The sequence below is a fragment of the Ornithorhynchus anatinus genome, chromosome 11 (genome assembly GCF_004115215.2).
Source record: "Ornithorhynchus anatinus isolate Pmale09 chromosome 11, mOrnAna1.pri.v4, whole genome shotgun sequence".
Classification (NCBI taxonomy): domain Eukaryota; kingdom Metazoa; phylum Chordata; class Mammalia; order Monotremata; family Ornithorhynchidae; genus Ornithorhynchus; species Ornithorhynchus anatinus.
Window position 1 is genome coordinate 888,352 of NC_041738.1, and position 18,304 is coordinate 906,655.

At 48.6% G+C, this 18,304-nt stretch overlaps 1 protein-coding gene across 1 annotated transcript in view; it reads right to left on the bottom strand.

The window, feature by feature from the left end:
* LOC100089443 (limbic system associated membrane protein) overlaps positions 1–18,304 on the bottom strand; it is a 273,754-nt gene that overhangs the window by 74,633 nt on the left and 180,817 nt on the right. The gene's annotated exons all lie outside the window — the stretch shown is intronic.

Consider the following 18,304-nt stretch of genomic DNA (forward strand, 5'->3'; position numbering starts at 1 on the left):
AGCCTACTGAAGTGGTTTTCTGGGGGGTGCCACAATTTTTTTCAATTGTAGTTGTTAAGTGCATACTATTTACCACTATCTCTACTAAGCGCTAGGGTAGATATGGGATAAACAGCTTGGACTCAGTCTCTGTCCCACATGGGGTTCACAGTCTAAGTAGGAGGGAGGAGGATTTAATCTCCATTTTACTAACTGAGATAACTGAGGCCCAGAGAAGTGAAGTGACTTGCCCAAGATCACACAGCAGTCACGTAGTGGAGCTGGGATTAGAACCCAGGTCTTTTGACTCCCAGGCCTGGGATCACTGGTACCCACTTGCTGAGTTCTCGGTGGGACTGGGAGGAAGGAGTCTGGACCTTGTGGAGTTTCACATTTGGTTTACACAGAGTCTCAGCTTAGCATAAAAGGAGCCCCTGATCACCAGTCTGCCCCTCCCCAGCATGGCATTTCTCTCAGGGGGACGATGGGCTCATAGCCCCTCATAAAGCAGTTTCTGTTTCACCAGAGAAAGATGCAAAGTGCGAGAGTGAGCAAGAGGAATAATTTCCAATATATTAAGTTGATCTTTGAAAGGAGGACTTTTTTTCTCCCCCTTCTCCGAAAGACGGGATTAAGCGGAGCTGTGGAGCCGCCTGGCAGCTTGAATTCTCAGGCTCCCAGAATGGATACTTGTAATTAAAAGCTTAGCTCCCTTGATCCCCCCACTCTTTCCCGGGCGAAACGGCAAAGCCCGCATTTAATTGCCTGATTCTGTGTGGATCGCAAGACCAGAGCTCCAAAGAGAGCCAAGGCTGCTAGCTTGCTCTTGGTCTGGCCTCTCCCGCCCTCACCCCTGGCCTGGAATACCTGCCCTCCCTCCATCACAAAGAACCCTACCTCTGCCCACATCCAAATCCCTTCTAAAACCCCACCTCCTCCTACAAGCTTTCCTGCTTTAATCTCCCAGCTCCTTGAGCCATATCATCCCTTCAGCCTTCTCTGACATGTTGGACCACATTTACACCCTCCTCCATGCTCCTGTCTGTCTGAAGAGGGCTCATTTATTTATCTTGACCTCTCTAGTTGTAAATAGTCTTATGCCAGTCTCCCCCATTAGAGTGGAAGCTTCTTGCGGGCAGGAGATGTATCATTTTTCTGATTGTGTTATGCACCGTACCCCGTGGATGCTCAATAATCACCGTTACTTACTGAACATTTATTGGGTGTAGAGCACCGTACTAAGTGCTTGGGAGAGGATAATAGAGTTGGTAGACATGATCCCTGCCCAGAAGAAGCTTACAGTCCACAATGTAGACAGTGCTGTACTGAGAGCTTGGGAGAGTACAAAACAATACAGGTGGTAGGCACGATACCTACCCTCAAGGAGCTTACAGTCTAGAGGAGGAGATGGACATTAAAATACATTACCGAGCAGGGAAATGGCCAGGTGCAAGGACAGGGTCGTATGTGCTTTGGAGTGGGGAGGAAGATCAGAGTGTTTAAGGGGTGCACAGAGCAGTGCATAGTCGACACAGAGGGGAGGGAGGGGAAATGAGGGCTTAGTCAGGGAAGGCCTCTTGGAGGAGATGAAATTTAAATAAACCTTTGAAAGTGGGCAGAGTGATGGTCTGTCGGCTGAGAAGGGGGAGAGAGTTCTAGTCCAGAGGGAGGATGTGGGCAAGGAGTTCAGTGGGAAGAGAGATGAGATAGAGCTGTAGTAAGGAGCAGAGTTTGTGGCCTGAGTCCTAGTAGAAAATCAAACAGGTGAGGTAGAAAGGGGCAAAGTGCTTGAGTGCTTTAAAGCTAATAATGAGGAGTTTCTGTTTGATGCAGAAGCGGACGGACAATCCCTGGAGCTTCTTGAGGAGTGGGGAGACATGGACTGAACTTTTTTTAAAAAAATTATCCGAGCAGCTACAGAGTGAAGTTGGGTTTGGAGAGGGGAGGTCAAGGCGGGATAGGATAAGTGCTGGATTGGCAGAGTAGCAGTTTGGATGGCGAGGACAGGGAAGATTTTATCAATGTTGTGAAGGTAGAACGGACAGGGTTTGGTGACAGGCGCTTACTCTGTGCCAGGCACTGAACTAAGTGCCGGGGTAGAAACAGGTTAAACAGGTTGGCCACATTCCCTGTCCCACATGGGGCTCACAGTCTTAATCCCCATTTTACAGATGAGGTCACTGAGGCCCAGAGAAATGAAGTGATTTTGCCCAAGGTCCCACGGCAGGCAAGTGGCAGAGCTGAGATTAGAACCCATGTCCTGCTGACTCCCAGGCCCGTGCTCTACCCACTGGGCACTGCTGCTTCTCCCTTGTGTACAGAGTGCTGTACTGGGAGCCTAATGGGTGCAGAGCACTGAACTGCATGCAGAACACTCTATTGGGTGTCAACTGTGTGGAGAGAACTGTATTGGAAATCCAGTGTGTGCAGAACTGGGTACTGGGTGCTTTTAAGATTCCAATAAAAGAAACATACCTGCCCTCAAAGAGCTTACAGTCCCCCTACTTTGTCAACCACCTCCAGGTCGAACAGGCTCCTCAGCTCAATTTGCAACCCAAGTTTCTGGCTGACAGCGCCCAGAACCGATTAAGCAGGCAGCAGCGGCGACTGCAGGCAGGGATGGGGTGGTGCCCGTCTCTCCCTGGAATCTGCCAGGCCCAAAGCCTGGAGCTGAAAGATGGACTGGTCCCTGGCTTGGGACAGTGGCCCGACCGGACAGCCCAGCCACTGCCAGCCTGCTGCCCTCCCCATCCTGGCAGGAAATCCCATTCCGGCCCCACCCTCAGGTTGCTCGTCTGGGTCCTGGCTGCCAACCCATCCCTCAGGCCAGCCCCTCAGCTCAGGACATGCCCGTCAGCCCCCTTCCTCCCGCCCTTGGCCAGGAATGCTCCAGCGGCTCAGGGGTGGACCACCATTCCTTTAAACCCACAACTCTTCAACCAAAAGCTCTCATCATCAATGGTGTTTATTGAGCACTTACTGGGTGTTCTGCCGCCTCTGCCCGTCACCCGCCAGCCCCCTCCCCTCCGGCACCGGGCTGTCGAGATGCCAGCTTCCTGCTTGACAGCTGTCTAATTCTCCATTTCCTGGCGGCTCTCCTCAGCGATCAGGCCGTCTTTCACATGACGCCGCCGCTTTCCCGTGCCCGGCCGGTTTTAATTTCATGCAAGGAGGTGCCACCCAGAAAGCTGCAGAATCAAATACCGCCCACGGGAGGCTGTGGGGGAGGGGGAAGGCTGATGCCCAGCACTCCTGGCATGGCAGGGGCCTGAGAGTGGGGAAACGTCAGCGCCCCGACGATCCCTATTGGACGGGGGGTCTGCAGAGTGCCCCGTTAAGATCCGGCATTTGGTGGCACAGCCTCCACACTGCTCCTGGGCAGGAGAAAGAGGGTGACATAGCCTGGCGATGCTCTTTTTTAAATTGCATTTGTTAAGCACTTACTATGGACCAGGCACTGTTCTATGCGCTAGGGTAGATATAAGCTAATCAAGTTAGACACTGTCCACGTCCCACATGGGGCTCGTGACCTTAATCCCCATTTTACAGATGAGGTAACTGAGGCACAGAGAAGTGAAGTGATTTGCCCAAGGTCGCATAGCAGACATGTGGCAGAGTCGGGACTAGAATCTAGGTCCTTCTGACTCCCAAGCCTGTGCTCCATCCACGAGGCCATGCTTGGCCCACTCTGTTCTGGGAACAGCCCAAAAATCTTTGTGAGCATTTTTGCTGAGGCTCCTCGGGACACGGCAGAAGCCACCCAGTACCAAATCAGCTGATGATTCCCAGCCGGCTCTGGAAATGATTCTCTGCCGAGGTACCTGGTCTCGGAGGCTTTGTGGCCCACTGAGGCGGGAACTGTCACCCCTGCTCCACTCTCCCCGGAGACGTCTCAGCTCTCTGACAGTGCTCCCTGGGGTCGGGGGCTGCAGGGAGGGGTTGGGGACTGGGGAGATTCAGGAGGAAGATTTAATTTGTAATGTCTGCCTCCCCCTTTAGGCTGTAAGCTCCTTGAGGGTTGGGATCCTGTCTACCAACTTTATTATATTGTCTCTCCCAATGGCCTAGTACAATGCTCTGCATAGAGTACACTGCTAGCTCCTTGAGGACACGGATCATGGATATTAACTCTACTGTATTCTCAATCAATCCATCAATCAGTCATATTTACTGAGTGTGGGCTCTGCATACAGCAGAATAAACTCCTCGAGGGCACGAATCATATCTACTAACTCTATTGTAATCCCCCTAGTGCTCGGTACAGTGTTCTACTCACTGTAGACTGTCAGCTTCTCAAGGGCAGGGATCGTGTCAACTAACTATTGTCCTCTCAGTCAGTCAATCATATTTATTGTGTGCTGAATGTGGGCAGACCATTATACTAAGCGCTTGGAAGAGTACAATATAACAATAAGCAGATGCATTCCCTGCCCACAACGAGCTTACAGTCTAGAGGATGAACTTAATAATAATAATAATAATGTTGGTATTTGTTAAGCGCTTACTATGTGCCGAGCACTGTTCTAAGCGCTGAGGTAGACACAGGGGAATCAGGTTGTCCCACGTGGAGCTCACAGTCTTCATCCCCATTTTACAGATGAGGGAACTGAGGCACCGAGAAGTGAAGTGACTTGCCCACAGTCACACAGCTGACAAGTGGCCTAGCCGGAATACGAACCCATGACCTCTGACTCCAAGGCCCGTGCTCTTTCCACTGAGCCACGAACTTATACACCAGCGCTCAGTATGGCACTCTGCATACAGTAGACCATCAGCTCTCTGAACGTAGGGATCATGTGTACTAATTCTACTGCCCTCTCCCCAGTGCTCAGTACAGTGTTCCGATTGGTAGGATGGGGAATCGCTCTCAATTCCTCCTTTATGCCTTGTTCTCCATCCATTCCCTTATGGCAGAGTGGATAAAGCAAGGGCCACGGAGTCAGAAGGTCATGGGTTTTAATCCCAGCTCTGCCACTTGTCTGCTGTGTGACCTTGGGCAAGTCACTTAACTTCTCTGTGCCTCAGTTACCTCATCTGTAAATTGGGGATCGAGACTGTGAGCCCTAACACGGGACAGGGAGGTTGTCCAACTTGATTACCTTGTATCCACTCCAGTGCTTAGTACAGTGTCTGGCACACAGTAAGCACTTAACAAATACCGTAATTATTATTATTATTACTACCCGACCAGTGTTCCACTTTGGTGAAAGTAACCCATTAACCGTGCCTGGGGGCAGCCTTGAAGAAGGTATAAGGCTCAAAGCTCACATTTCTGAACTCGTGGGGCTGGTCTGGTCCCTGGGACTCTGGCTGGGAGCAGGAGACCCTGTCCTTCCCCCTCTTCCTTAGCCCTCTCCCTCTTTTCAGGAAAGGAATCATTGAGATCCAGGATGTTTCCCCCAGGGCATTCTGGGAATGGGCTGCACCAGGACAAAGCTAGGGGTCCAGGGTAAACAATGCAATAGTAATAATAATAATAAATGGGATATGTGTTAAGTGTTTGTGAGGTGCCAGGCACTGTACTAAGCGCTGGTTTAAACACAAGTTAGTCAGATTGGATAATTCCCTTCCCACATGGAACGCCCAGTCTAAACTCACGATTTAGTTTCAAAGCCAATCCTCACCTTCTGACTACCTTGATCTCCCTCATCTGTCCTGCCTCCTGATATGCCTGCGTAACCATCTTTACCTCCCCATCCTTCCTCCTGCTCCCACTCGTTCAAAATCAATCTGCCTGAGTGATTCTCCCCCTTTAGACTGTAAGCTCGTTTGGGGCAGGGAATGTGCTTACCAACTCTGTTATGTTGTATATTATACTCTCCTAATTACTTAGTACAGTCATACTTATTGAACGCTTAAGCACTTAGTACAGTGCTCTACACAAAGTAAGCATTGAATAAATACGACTGATTGACCGACTGCCTTGTTGGAGTGGAAGCTCCCTGAGGGCAGGGATTATGTTACTGGCTTCTGTTGTACTGAACCAAGCACTCAGTCTAGTTCCCAGAGCTCAGCAGGCACTCAGGAAATGCCACAGTGTTCAGCACAGTGCCCAGAGCTCAGCAGGTGCTCAGTGAATGCTGTTGATAAATTGAGTGCTGCCAAGCTTAACTTTCCCAGGTTTTACTGGGCCAGGGAAGCTCTGATGAGTTTAATTAACACAATTAAATCTTTGCCCGTGCTCAGACTGGGCCAACACGAAGGATGAGGTTTGGAAAAACCTGGGGGATTCCGAGGTGGATCCCAAAAAGGTTGAAGGAAAGAGCTAGGAGGGTGGCATTTCATTAACGCTATTTATTGAGCACCAACCTTGTGGGATGGACTGGATGAAGTGCTAGGGGGAAGTCGCAGAAGTGAGGCACCTGCTCCCTGCCCTCAGGGGCTTCTGCTTCTACAGTCTTGAGGGTAGGAGGGGAGGACCATGGGAGAATGGGAAAAATGATCCAAACTGTTTGGAACATTTGACAAATTGCTAATGAGATTCCAGAGAGGGGTTTCCTTGAAAATTTCTGTAGACACATAAAGAGCCGCGATTACAGGGTCTGACTGGTTAGCCATTGCTCGGTGGAGACACACTGACTCCCTGACAATTTCAACTCCTTTCCCAGGCATCGTCTCACTCAACTAAATCCCACCGGACATCCTTATCCCTTTCTTAGATATGATCCAAAGTCCAGGACGCCTACGATAAAGGACTAGCAAGGAAGAGAGCTCAAACTCTTGGCAGTGGTAATTCTGGGAAGATTAGACACCGAGAAGGTCTATGGGAACCTGATGCCAGAAGCAAATCACCAGAGAAGATGAAGGGTGAAGCGGGAAAGTGGGAATCTTCTCCCAACAGAGAGGTTTCCACCAGCAGGCCTTGAACTCAGTCCCAAGTACCCAGCAGTAATGCTCACTATTGCCCTGATTGACCTAGTTGGGCATGGGAGGAGACTGACTGGGAGCACAGTATTGTGTGCAGAGCTCTGTACTGGAACCCTAATTTGTAGAGCTCTTGATTGGGTTCCCACTGTGGGCAGAGTCCTGGACTGAGAGCCAACTGTGTGCAGAGCACTGACTGGGCTCCTGCTGCATGCAGAATGCCATGCTGGCCATCTACTGAGTACCAAGCAGCTTACTGAGAGCTTGTAGTCAACTAAATGAGAACTCTGAAGGCAAAATAAGTGCCTGTTGACCACCAAATGTCAGATAGTCTCATCCTGAAACCCCAGGAAGACTACAGCATGCTCTCCTGTGCAGATCTCATAATCTGGAGCTCACCTCGCATTAGCTAATAGGCCACGGTGCCCGGACCCACGAGGACCTAAGCCTGCTGGGTGCTGGGGAAAACAGATCTCTGGATTTCTAGACTTCCATGTGCGAGTGAAGTCTCAGCCATCAAACTGCATTAGCATCATTTTTTTTCCATTTAATAATAGATTACTTCATTGTTGCTTTCAGAAGTGAAAAGGATTTTTTCCCCTCTAATGTATTTAAGTGATGGGGGGTTATTTAAAATTGAATTAACTAGGAAACACCAGTCCTTTATCAGATCTAAGTGACAAGCAATAAAGTAGCATTTTGTCACCAATTAAACAATTTAGCAGAAATAGGAGTTACGGGGTTTTTTTATTTCTAAAAGGTGAAGTGCATAGCAAGTGGGTGGACAGACGTAACACCTAGACATTTTCCCGGCTGAGGGAGATTTCCAACCGGAGATTTCTGAAGATATTTCCCTCCTGCCCTCCTCTCCCATGGGGGTGGTGGTCCCTGCTGACAGAGGCTGGGGGACCTGCAGTCAACCCATCCCCCCTGAATGCCTGCTGAGAGTGAGGCGCAGTACTGAGCACTGGGAGAGAACAGCCAGCCAAGACGCGGGTCCCCTGCCCTCGAGGAGCTTACTGCTGTCTCGTACAGGATATGCCTCCATTTCCGAGTCTGCCCCTTGGCATCCTGAGCTTCCCTGCCTCGGCTGGAGGAAAACACACAGAAGACTGGAAACTCCTTGAAGGCAGGAATAGTATCTACTAACCCTACTGTATTCTTGCCAGTGCTCAGTACAGCACTCTGCATAATTTACTGGAAGCTCCTGAAGGGCAGGGATCGAATCTACCGACTCTACTATCCTCTCCTCAGCTCACTGTATAGCTATCCGCATAAAGCAGATTATAAGCTCCTCGAGGGTGGAGATCATGTCTTCTAACTGTATTACTCTCTCCCAAGATCAAGAAGCTGATCGATACCATCGATTAATTGCTGTAGGCCCATCCCAGGCAGCAGGGCTTGCCCAGCTGGGCTAGACTCTGCTGCAAATCCATTAAATGGGCTGGCGGGTCCCTCCCCCTCTCCCTTTTATCATCTTCCTTCAAAGTTGAATGAAAATGATTTGATAAATTAGAGTGAAACACTGGGGGCAGCGAAGGGCAGGAAAGAAAAGGAAACGAAGTGTTAGAGAACTCACTGTGACCCTGAATTTCCCAGATACAGACCTGCAGTTCAGGGGCTCTTGGTGGCAGGTGGGGAGGGGAGGATGGATGGGAGACAGCAAGGGAAAGGGTCCCACCTCCTGGGGGGGAGGGGAGGATGGAGGCAGGGGCCAGCATGCAGAGTCTCTGGGGAAGGTGACCTTGTGTTTGGGAAAAGAAAACCTCGGCGGAATCCTGTCCAGGCAACTGTGACACCAGGGTTCTCCCAGATGCCGTGCCATGCCCGACTTCCCGAGCAGAAGCACCCATGCCCACCTAAGGGGCAGTGCAGGACTCTCAACAACCTTGAAAAGCTGCAGGGTCCCAGGAAAAGATCCTGACTCTTGGGTCTCAGAAGACCTGAGTTTGAATCCCAGCTCCGTCACTTGCCTCCTGGGTGACCTTGGGCGACTCACTTCCCTTCACTGGCCCTCACTTTCCTCATCTGTAAAATGGGGGATTCAATACCCATTTTTCCTCCTACTTAGTCTGGGGGCCCCATGTGGGCCAGGACTGCAGCCGATCTGTTTATCCTATGTGTACCCCAGTGTTGCATACCCCAGCATTTAGCACATAGATCATGCTTAACCAACACTGCTATTATTATGTTATCATAATGGGACTTCCACACCTTATATTCAGATCCTTCCTCGAGACTGTACTCTCCCTGTGGCCAGGGAATACGTCTACCAACGATTTTGTATTGTACTCTCCCAAGCACTTAGTACAGTGCTCTGCACACAGTAAACCCTCTATTTATTGCCATTGTTCTTGTCTGCCTGTCTCCCCCGATTAGACTGTAAGCCCGTCAAAGGGCAGGGACTGTCTCTATCTGTTGCCGATTTGTATATTCCAAGCGCTTAGTACAGTGCTCTGCCCATAGTAAGCGCTCAATAAATACTATTGAATGAATGAATGAATTCCATTGATTGATTATATTGATTCATTACCCCAAGATATAGAAATACAATGATTTCAGTGGGATCATCAATGACGACAATAAGGTGTGAGCCCCCACAGGGACAGGGGCTGGGCAGGGGGCTAGAGTGGCAAGCACTGCCCCCCTCCCCCACCATGGTTCCTGGCTCCGAGCGACTCCTCCACACGAAGGCCCCCAACCCAGCCTGTCAATGGCCCACTTCGCAAGACCTCACGGGGTAAATTTGTTATGAGCTAAGGACATGTCTACCGACTCTGTTATAGTGTACTCTCTCCCAAGCCCTCAGTACAGTGCTCTGTGTGGGGTTAAACACTCAATAAATACAGCTGCTTGATTGACTGGGGGCCCTGCCCACACAACCTTCCTTCCCCCCATTCTCAGTCCTCCAGCCTCCAGCTGAGCCGCCACCCCTACCCCAGCCCCCTTGTATGGTCAAAGGTCCTCGAGCTGTGTCTGATTCATTCATTCAATAGTATTTATTGAGCGCTTACTATGTGCAGAGCACTGCTCTAAGCGCTGGGGTAGATACAGGGTAATCAGATTGTCCCACGTGAGGCTCACAGTTAATGCCCATTTTACAGATGAGGTAACTGAGACACAGAGAAGTGAAGTGACTTGCCCACAGTCACACAGCTGACAAGTGGCAGAGCCGGGATTTGAACCCATGACCTGATTCCCAAACCCGGGCACTTTCCACTGAGCCACGCTGCTTCTCAAGCCACACTGCCTCTTACTATGTGCTGAGGACTGTACTAAGTGCTGAGGTACATAAAGGAAAATCATGTTGGACACAGTGCCTGTCCCACGGGGGGCTCAGAAACTAAGTCAGAGGGAGAATGATTTAATTCCCATTTTACAGATGGGGTAAATGAGGCACTGAGGAGTTAAGTGCCTTGTCCAAAGTCATCCAGCAGACAAGCGGCAAAGCCAGGACTAGAACCCAGGTCCTCTGACTCCCAGCCCCAGGCTCTTTCCACTAGGCCACACTGCTGCTTATACCGATTCCACAGGGAGGAGCCCTGCCATTTCACCTTTTCTCTTTGCCCTGGGCCAGTGACCTCTGCTCTATCCAACCAAAGCAATCCTTTCCCAAGCCCCAAAGTTAAGAAGCAGCGAGGCTCAGTGGAAAGAGCACGGGCTTGTGAGTCAGAGACATGGGTTCGAATCCCAGCTCTGCCACTTGTCAGCTGTGTGACTGTGGGTAAGTCACTTAACTTCTCTGTGCCTCAGTGACCTCATCTGTAAAATGGGGATTAAGACTGTGAGCCTCACGTGGGACAACCTGATTACCCTGTAAATCTACCCCAGCGCTTAGAACAGTGTTCTGCACATAGTGAGCGCTTAATAAATACCAACATTATTATTATTATCATTATTATTATTAATTCCTCTGCGGCTCAGCGGCTGCAGGACCTGACCGAGCCGGAGGTACAGATTATGAGATCGGCGCGCCCTCTGCTGGCCCCAGGGTGCCTTCCTATGGTAATGATAATAATACTAATAATAGCTATTATTATTATTATTTTGGTATTTGGTAAGTGCTTACTATGGTAGATCACTGTTCTAAGCACTGGGGAAGATACTAGAAAATCAGTTCAGACATAGTCCCTCGTCGCATAGAGGACTCATAATCTAAGAAGGATGGAGAACACGTACTGAATTTTTACAGATGAAGTGACTGAGGCACAGAGAAGTGAAGTGACTTACTCAAGATCACACAGCAAGCACATAGCAGAGTCGGGATTAGAACGCACATCCTCTGATTCCCAGGCCTGTGCTCTTTCCACTAGGCCAAGCTGCTCTTCAATATTAGTGGAATACTGGTGATGAGAACTAATATAATAATAATAATAACAAAAATAGTAATACCAATGATTGTAATAATAATAATCATAATATCTGTTAAGCACTTACTATGTGCCAAGAACTGCACTAGATGCTGGGGGAGATAAAAGATAATCAGGTCAGAAACAGTCCTTCTCCCACAAGGGGCTCATGGTCTAATGGGGAGGGAGAACAGGTATCGAATCCCTATTTTATAAAGGAGGAAACTGACTTGCCCAAGGTCACACAGTAGGCAAATGGTAGAGCTGGGCTTAGACTTGACTTCCCCTAATGTATTGAGGCGCTAAAGCCTGCCCAGTGGCACGGGAAACAAAATCAGTCAATCAGTCAAATGTATTTATTGAGTGCTTACTGTGTGCGGAGCACTGTACTAAGCGCTGAGGAGAGTATGCTATAAAAATATACCAGACATAGTCCCTGCCCACAGTGACTTTACAGTCTAGAGGAGTTGTATCTTAAGGGTGAATCCACTCCCCTCTGCAAGGCAATAAATCCCCCTCTTGCCCAGTCCACAAGATTGCCCAGGACACTCCCCAGCCGGCGATTAATAAATACCACCATCATCATCATCCTGATTATTACTATGCTACTAACCCCTGCTCTCCCCTTGAGGAGCCTGGCTGGACTCTTGTGCTCTTGGAGCCTGCCTGAATGAGCCAGATATTGGGGGGAGGTATGGAGGGGCAGTGGGGAGCCCCCAAACTAGGGATTCGCCAAATAGTTCTAATCCTGGCTCCGCCACTTGTCTGTTGTGTGACCCTGGGCAGGTCACTTAACTTCTCTGGGCCTCAGTTACCTCATCTGTAAAATGGGGATTAAGACTGTAAGCCCCATGTGAGACATGAACTGAGTTCAAACTGATTAGCTTGTATCTACCGCAGCGCTTAGTAGAGTGCCCGGAACATAGTAAGCACTTAGCGAATATCATTTTTTAAAAAGTCCCTTTTCCTGCCCCTCTCCCGGAGAAGCAGCTTGGCCTAGTGGATAGAGCACAGACCTGGGAGACTGAAGGACCAGGGTTCCAATCCTGGCTCCACCACTTGTCTGCTGGGTGATTTGTGGGAACTCAACTTCTCTGTGCCTCAATTACCTCAGCTGGAAAATGGGGATTAAAACTGTGAGCCCCATGTGCCAAAGGGATTGTGTCCAATCCGATTTGCTTGTATCCACCCCAGCGCTTAGGACAGTGTCTGGCACATATTAAGCACATAGCAAATACCACCACCCCAATTATTAAGGATCTTCAGGAAAACGATGGTGAGGCCCACGTCCCTACAATCTTTCCTTCTTTCAGCAAGGGGTGCTTCTGCTCTATGAGGTCTGGGGGTGTTGAGGCAGTTGTTTCCAGATGTTGGGGGTGGGGGGGAGTGTGGATGTGGACCCCCACCAGGCACCAGGGACAGTGGCACTTGGGGGTCTCCAAGCTAGACCGCGGGGTGAAAGCAAACAAAATATACAACATTTCCTTCGTTTAGCCATCGCTCCTAGACTGTGAGCCCCAAGGGGGGAGGGATCCTATCTGAGCTGATGTAATAATACTAACAACTGTGATATTTGTGAGGCGCTTACCAGGTTTCAAGCAGTGTTCGAAGCACTGGGGTAGATACAAGGTAATTGGGTTGGACGCAGTCCATGTCCCACCCAGGGCTCAAAGTCTAAGACGAAGGAGGCCTGATATTTAATCTCCATTTTACAGATGAGGAAATTGAGGTGCAGAAGTTAAATGACTTGACCAAGGTCACCCAGCAGTCCAGTGATGGAACTACGACTTAGAACCCAGGTCTCTTAACTTCCAGCCTGGCACTCTTTCCACTAGGCCACACTATGTCCCACTTCGGCACTTCTACATTGCCCAAGCACTTTGTACTCACGCCCTACTTGTGGCATTTCCAGTACCCATCCCAGCACTCAGCACAGTGCTTGGCACAAAGTAAGCACCCAACAAATACCGTTATTATTATTATAATAATTATTATTAGAGGATTCAGTCTAACACCACCAATCCCTTATCTCCTGTGCCACTGAGCAGAAAATAAGCCCACTGGCTTGGGGACAATCAGGCTCCGTCACTTGCCTGCTGCGTGACCTTGAGCAAGTCACTTAAACTGAGATGCAGCAGGGGTTAGGAGCAAACTCCTCTACTTGCAGAGTCGCTCCAGGGGTGGGGGGTTGCAGGCTTTGCTGCTGCCTCGGTTCAGGACTTGGGGATCTGCACTCCAAGTGGTTAGTATAGTGCTCTGCACATAGTAAGCGCTCAGTAAATACTATTGAATAAATGAATGAATGCACCCCAGTGCCCAGGGCTCCTTCAACCAGACTGCAGAGGAGCAGAAGTGGCCTATCCTGCCCTGCCCACTAGAAACCCCCAACCCAGAGGAATCCCAGCTCCTACTCTGACTTTGCTTGTTGGGGTCTGGGGAGGGGTCAGCCTAAGGACCCTTTCACTAGGGCCCAAAGGAAAGATGCTGTTTTTCAGGATTCCTGGTGGATTTGGCCTCCTCAAGGACCCTCCTGGGTGGTCTTTTGCTCATTCTCTCTCTCCCCCTCACTGTCAGTTTCTCAATTTCTCTCTAGGTTTCTCCATCTCTCCCTGCCTATCTGAGCTTCTTTCTTTTTCTTTGATTCTCCGCCTGTCCCTGAGTCTCTGTCTCTGCCGGTCTGTCCCTTTGTTCGTCCGCTTTTCTGTTTGTGTCTATCCCTTTCTTTATCTTTCTGTTTCTCCCCAGCTATCTGAATCTCTGTCTCTTCATCTCCTTCTCTGCTTGTCTTTCAGTTTCTCTGTCTCTGTCCTTCCCTCTCACGCTGAATGATTTATTGTGTCGCAAGTCTTGGAGATGTGACAGAGGAAGAGAGGCTATAAACTCTTTGTTAGGTTGTAAGTACTCTGAGGGCAGGGACTATGTATTCTGAGTCCAGTGCTCTGCTCACTACAGAGTTCTGCCCACACGAAGCACCCAGTCCAGTGCTCTATACACAACAGCTGTTCAGTACAATGCTATGCCCATAGTAGCTTCCCAACAGAGTGCTCTGTTCAGAGTAAGTGCTCAGTACAGCGCTCTGGGGAGATGCGGTGGGGAGATGGATGTGGAGACGGATTGGATTTTCTTCTAGTTTCCTCCCAGTCCTTCTGGATCCTGGTCCCTTACCTATTTCCTTCACCACCTGGCCCACTGTTCGCCCCCAAACGCTGACACCCACGCTTCAATTCTATTTTTTGTTGATACACTGAGAGGGTGGGGTTTAAATGGAAGGGGTAATAATAATAATAATGATAATGATTTTTGCTAAGTGCTATGTGTTAAGCACTATTCTAAGTGCTTGGGGTACATAAAGGTAATCAGGTTGGACACAATCCCTGTCCCACATTTTGATAATAATAGTAATATTTGTTAAGCACTCACTATGTGCCAAGCACTGGGGTAGATTCATTCATTCAATCATATTTTTTGAGTGCTTACTATAGATACAAGATCATCAGGTCAAACACAGTCCTTGTGCCACACAGAGAACAGATAATACCCCCCCACCCCCCCAATTTTACAGATGAGGAAATTGAGGTCAAAGAAGCGAAGCGACTTGTCCAAGGTCACACAGCAGGGAAGCGGCAGAACTGAGATTAGATCCCAGGTCCTCCAACTCCCAGGGTGGGCTCTTTTCACTAGGCCACAACATTTCAGGTTGGGATTGGGCCCTCACAGAGGGGGTCGTTATCTCCGCAGCACCTTTTGCTCACCCGTGTCCCCAGAGAAAGGCAATGAAGACATTTGGAAAACGACACTCTCGCACTAGTGATAAAATTACCCGTCACACACGTTAACCTTCTACTGACCCGGAATACTCAGGGATTAGCAAGGGGCTGTTGCAGTGGGACTGCAGAGAAAGGGAAAGAGGCAGAGGAAGCTCCCACGGATGGGTAGGGGGAGAGCTGCCCCAGCCTCCAGGATGACCTGTAGCGTGTCCAGGGCTCCAGGAGGAGACAGGGTGGGCCAGTCAGCCACCTCTTTTTACCCCCTCAGCTCCCCGACCTCTGTGCACCCAGCAGCTGGACCCGCTGGCTAGGTGGGGTCATTAAGCATTCATTTATTCGTTCATATTTATTGAGAGCTTACTGTATGCAGAGCACTGTCCTAAGAGCTTGGGAAAGTACAATACAACAATCAACAGTGACATTCCCTGCCCACAACGAGCTCACAGTCTAGAAGGGGGGGAGCAGCCAGAGATGCCAGGGAAAACAGCATTGAGATAGGTGAGAGCAGATACACCTGCTGTTACCTGATTGTCAGCCTGGAGTGTGGGAGGTAGTGATGACCACCTGAGTGACAGGGGTCAGCAAGTTGTGGGAGGGAAAGGGGAGGAGGTGGCACAGCCTAAGGGGCTGCTGCTTTTAGACTGTGAGCCCCATGCTGGGCAGGGATTGTCTCTCTCTGTTGCTGAATTGTACATTCCAAGGCTTAGTACAATGCTCTGCACACGGTAATAGCTCAATATATACGACTGAGTGAATGAATGAATGAATGAATGCTAACCTGGAGAGACTCTGGCAGATCCCTGAGCAAGAAGCAAATGGGGCCAGAACCTGCCATATCCCGCCTTGACTTCCACACCCTACTCCTCACTGACCTTCCTGCCTCCAGCCTCACACCACTTCAGTCCACACTTCACTCTGCTGCCTGGATCATTTTTCTGAAAAAACGTTCAGTCCACTCCTCCAAAACCTCTCTGGTAGTTGCCCGTTAAATAGAAACTGGACAAGTCACTTAACTTCTCTGTGCCTGTTACCTCATCCGTAAAATGGGGAGCTCCATGTGGGACGTGGACTATGTCCATCCCGATTAGCTCGTGTCTATCCCAGTGCTTAGTATAGTGCCTGGCACATAGTAAAGGCTTAACAAATACCATTGTTTTAAAACAAAACAAAAATTTTTAAAGCTTTTTTGCTTTTTTAAATTTTTTTTTAAATTTCTTTTTTTAAATTTTTTTAAAAAGCTTTTTTGCTTTTCTTAAAAGCAAAACAAAACCCCCCCAAAAAACTCACCATAGTCTTAAAGCCACTCAATCAGCTTCCCTGCTCCCATCTTAACTCACTGATTTCCCACTACAACCCAGCCCACACGCTTCACTCCTCTAATGCCAGTTTACTCAATCTCATCAATCTTGCCAACGACCTCCTCCCTGGAATTCCCTCCCTCTTCATATTCAATAGATCATCACTCTCCCCAACTTTATATTCTTAATATCACATCTCCTCCAGGAAGCCTTCCCTGGCTAACCTCTCACCCACTCCTCCCTCTCTACTGCATCATCGTGCACTGTACTAAGTGCTGGGGCATACATAAGACCCACTCGGGTATATAAATCCATACAGTTGAACACTCAGTGATCTATTTTAACATCTCCCATAATATTTTTATGTCTGTCCCCCGCTGTTAGAGTGGAAGTGGGCAGGGAATGGACCACTTCTTTATTTTGGACTTGCCAAGCATCTAGTACAGCACACCCCCCCAAGTGGGCATTCAATAAATAGGGTTTCTACTACTGCTGCTACTTTTTGGGAAGTACAAAACAACCAAGTGACACAGTCCTGGCCTGCAAGGAGCTTCCACTCTAACTGGGAAGGCTGACGTGACAGTATTTACAAACAGAGTAATTGCAAAGAAAAACAATGAATGTACAGTGTTCTTAGATTGTGAGTCCCATGTGAGACAGGGATGGTATCCAACCTGATTATCTTGTATCTACCCCAGTACTTAGTAAAAAGCTTGGCACATGATAAGTGCTTAACTAATACCACAGAAAAGCAATTGAACATATCTGTGTGTGTGTGTGTGTGTGTGTGTATGTATATATATAAATATATATGTACATATATATTTATGAGTTGGGACTTGGGAATTGGAAAATCAAATCTGATAAGAAGCCTAATCTTAATTTCAGTCTGCTCAATTTTAGCACCACCCTGATTCCTACGGCTTTACATTTGTCATTTAAGACGGCCTGATCGGGAGCCTGGCATTTGTTGATGCAATTATATGCAAAAATATGTTAATGCATCATTAATACAGTGGTTATAATGCGCTGAAGTTGGGAGACTCAGGGCTGAGCTTCCCAATGCAGCATGATTCTTTCAGAAAATATCAATGAAAAGAGAAATTTTTTTTCCGTCTATTCTCCCAAGGGCGCCGACCCATGGAAGCCTCGAGCTGGTGCCCGGGAATGAGGAGTTGAAAAACCCTCCACCTCAGCTGGTTCAGATGCCAAAGGCGAACTCACCAAAGATGATGAAGCGTGCATCCGGAGGTAGAATATCTGCACGTCGTCATCAGGAAAGGTGTTAATAACCACAGCAAGATTTTGAAAAATCTATGATTTTTGGTCCCTCCAGTGCCCTTTCAGGTAGAGGGGTTGCTATAGCGATGCTAATAAAGAAAATTAATGTGTGTAATTATACCAGGCCATTCGTGCCATCAATCCTATGGAAGCGATTTATTTTCAAACTGCTACGGGAGAGTCTGAGGCTATTTTCAGGACCCAGGAGTGATTCATATTGTTATTTTCTGGACTCACATTATTTTGGCAATAGTCAAAAGCAAGTGGCAGTTTGGTCCAGTTATGCCAGATCCCTAGCATTTCCCAGGTGGGAATCGGCGACTGTCCTTGGTGGGGGGCTGTTTTATCAATCAATCAATCAATCAATCAATGGTATTTACTGAGCATTTACTGTGTGTAGAGCAGTATTACTGAGTGCTTGGGATGTACACTACAACAGCTCACAACAAGTTTACAGTCTAGGGAGGAGACAGACATTAATACACATAAGTGAATTCTGGGTATATCCACAAAAGCACATAATAATTATAATAATAATTATAATAATAAGTGTTTACTATGGACCAAACCCTGTTCTAAGTGCTGGGGTGGATATAAATGAATATGGTCTCCGAAGCCATGGGATACCACTAGTGGCCTCCGGTCAATTCCCTCTGGTGGCCATCTGGCTGGTCCGAGGTCAACTGAGGAAGGGGTGGAGGGCACATCCAACAGCCACTCTGATCAGATGAACCCTCCGCATGACTGGACAGCAGCGGGAAATGAC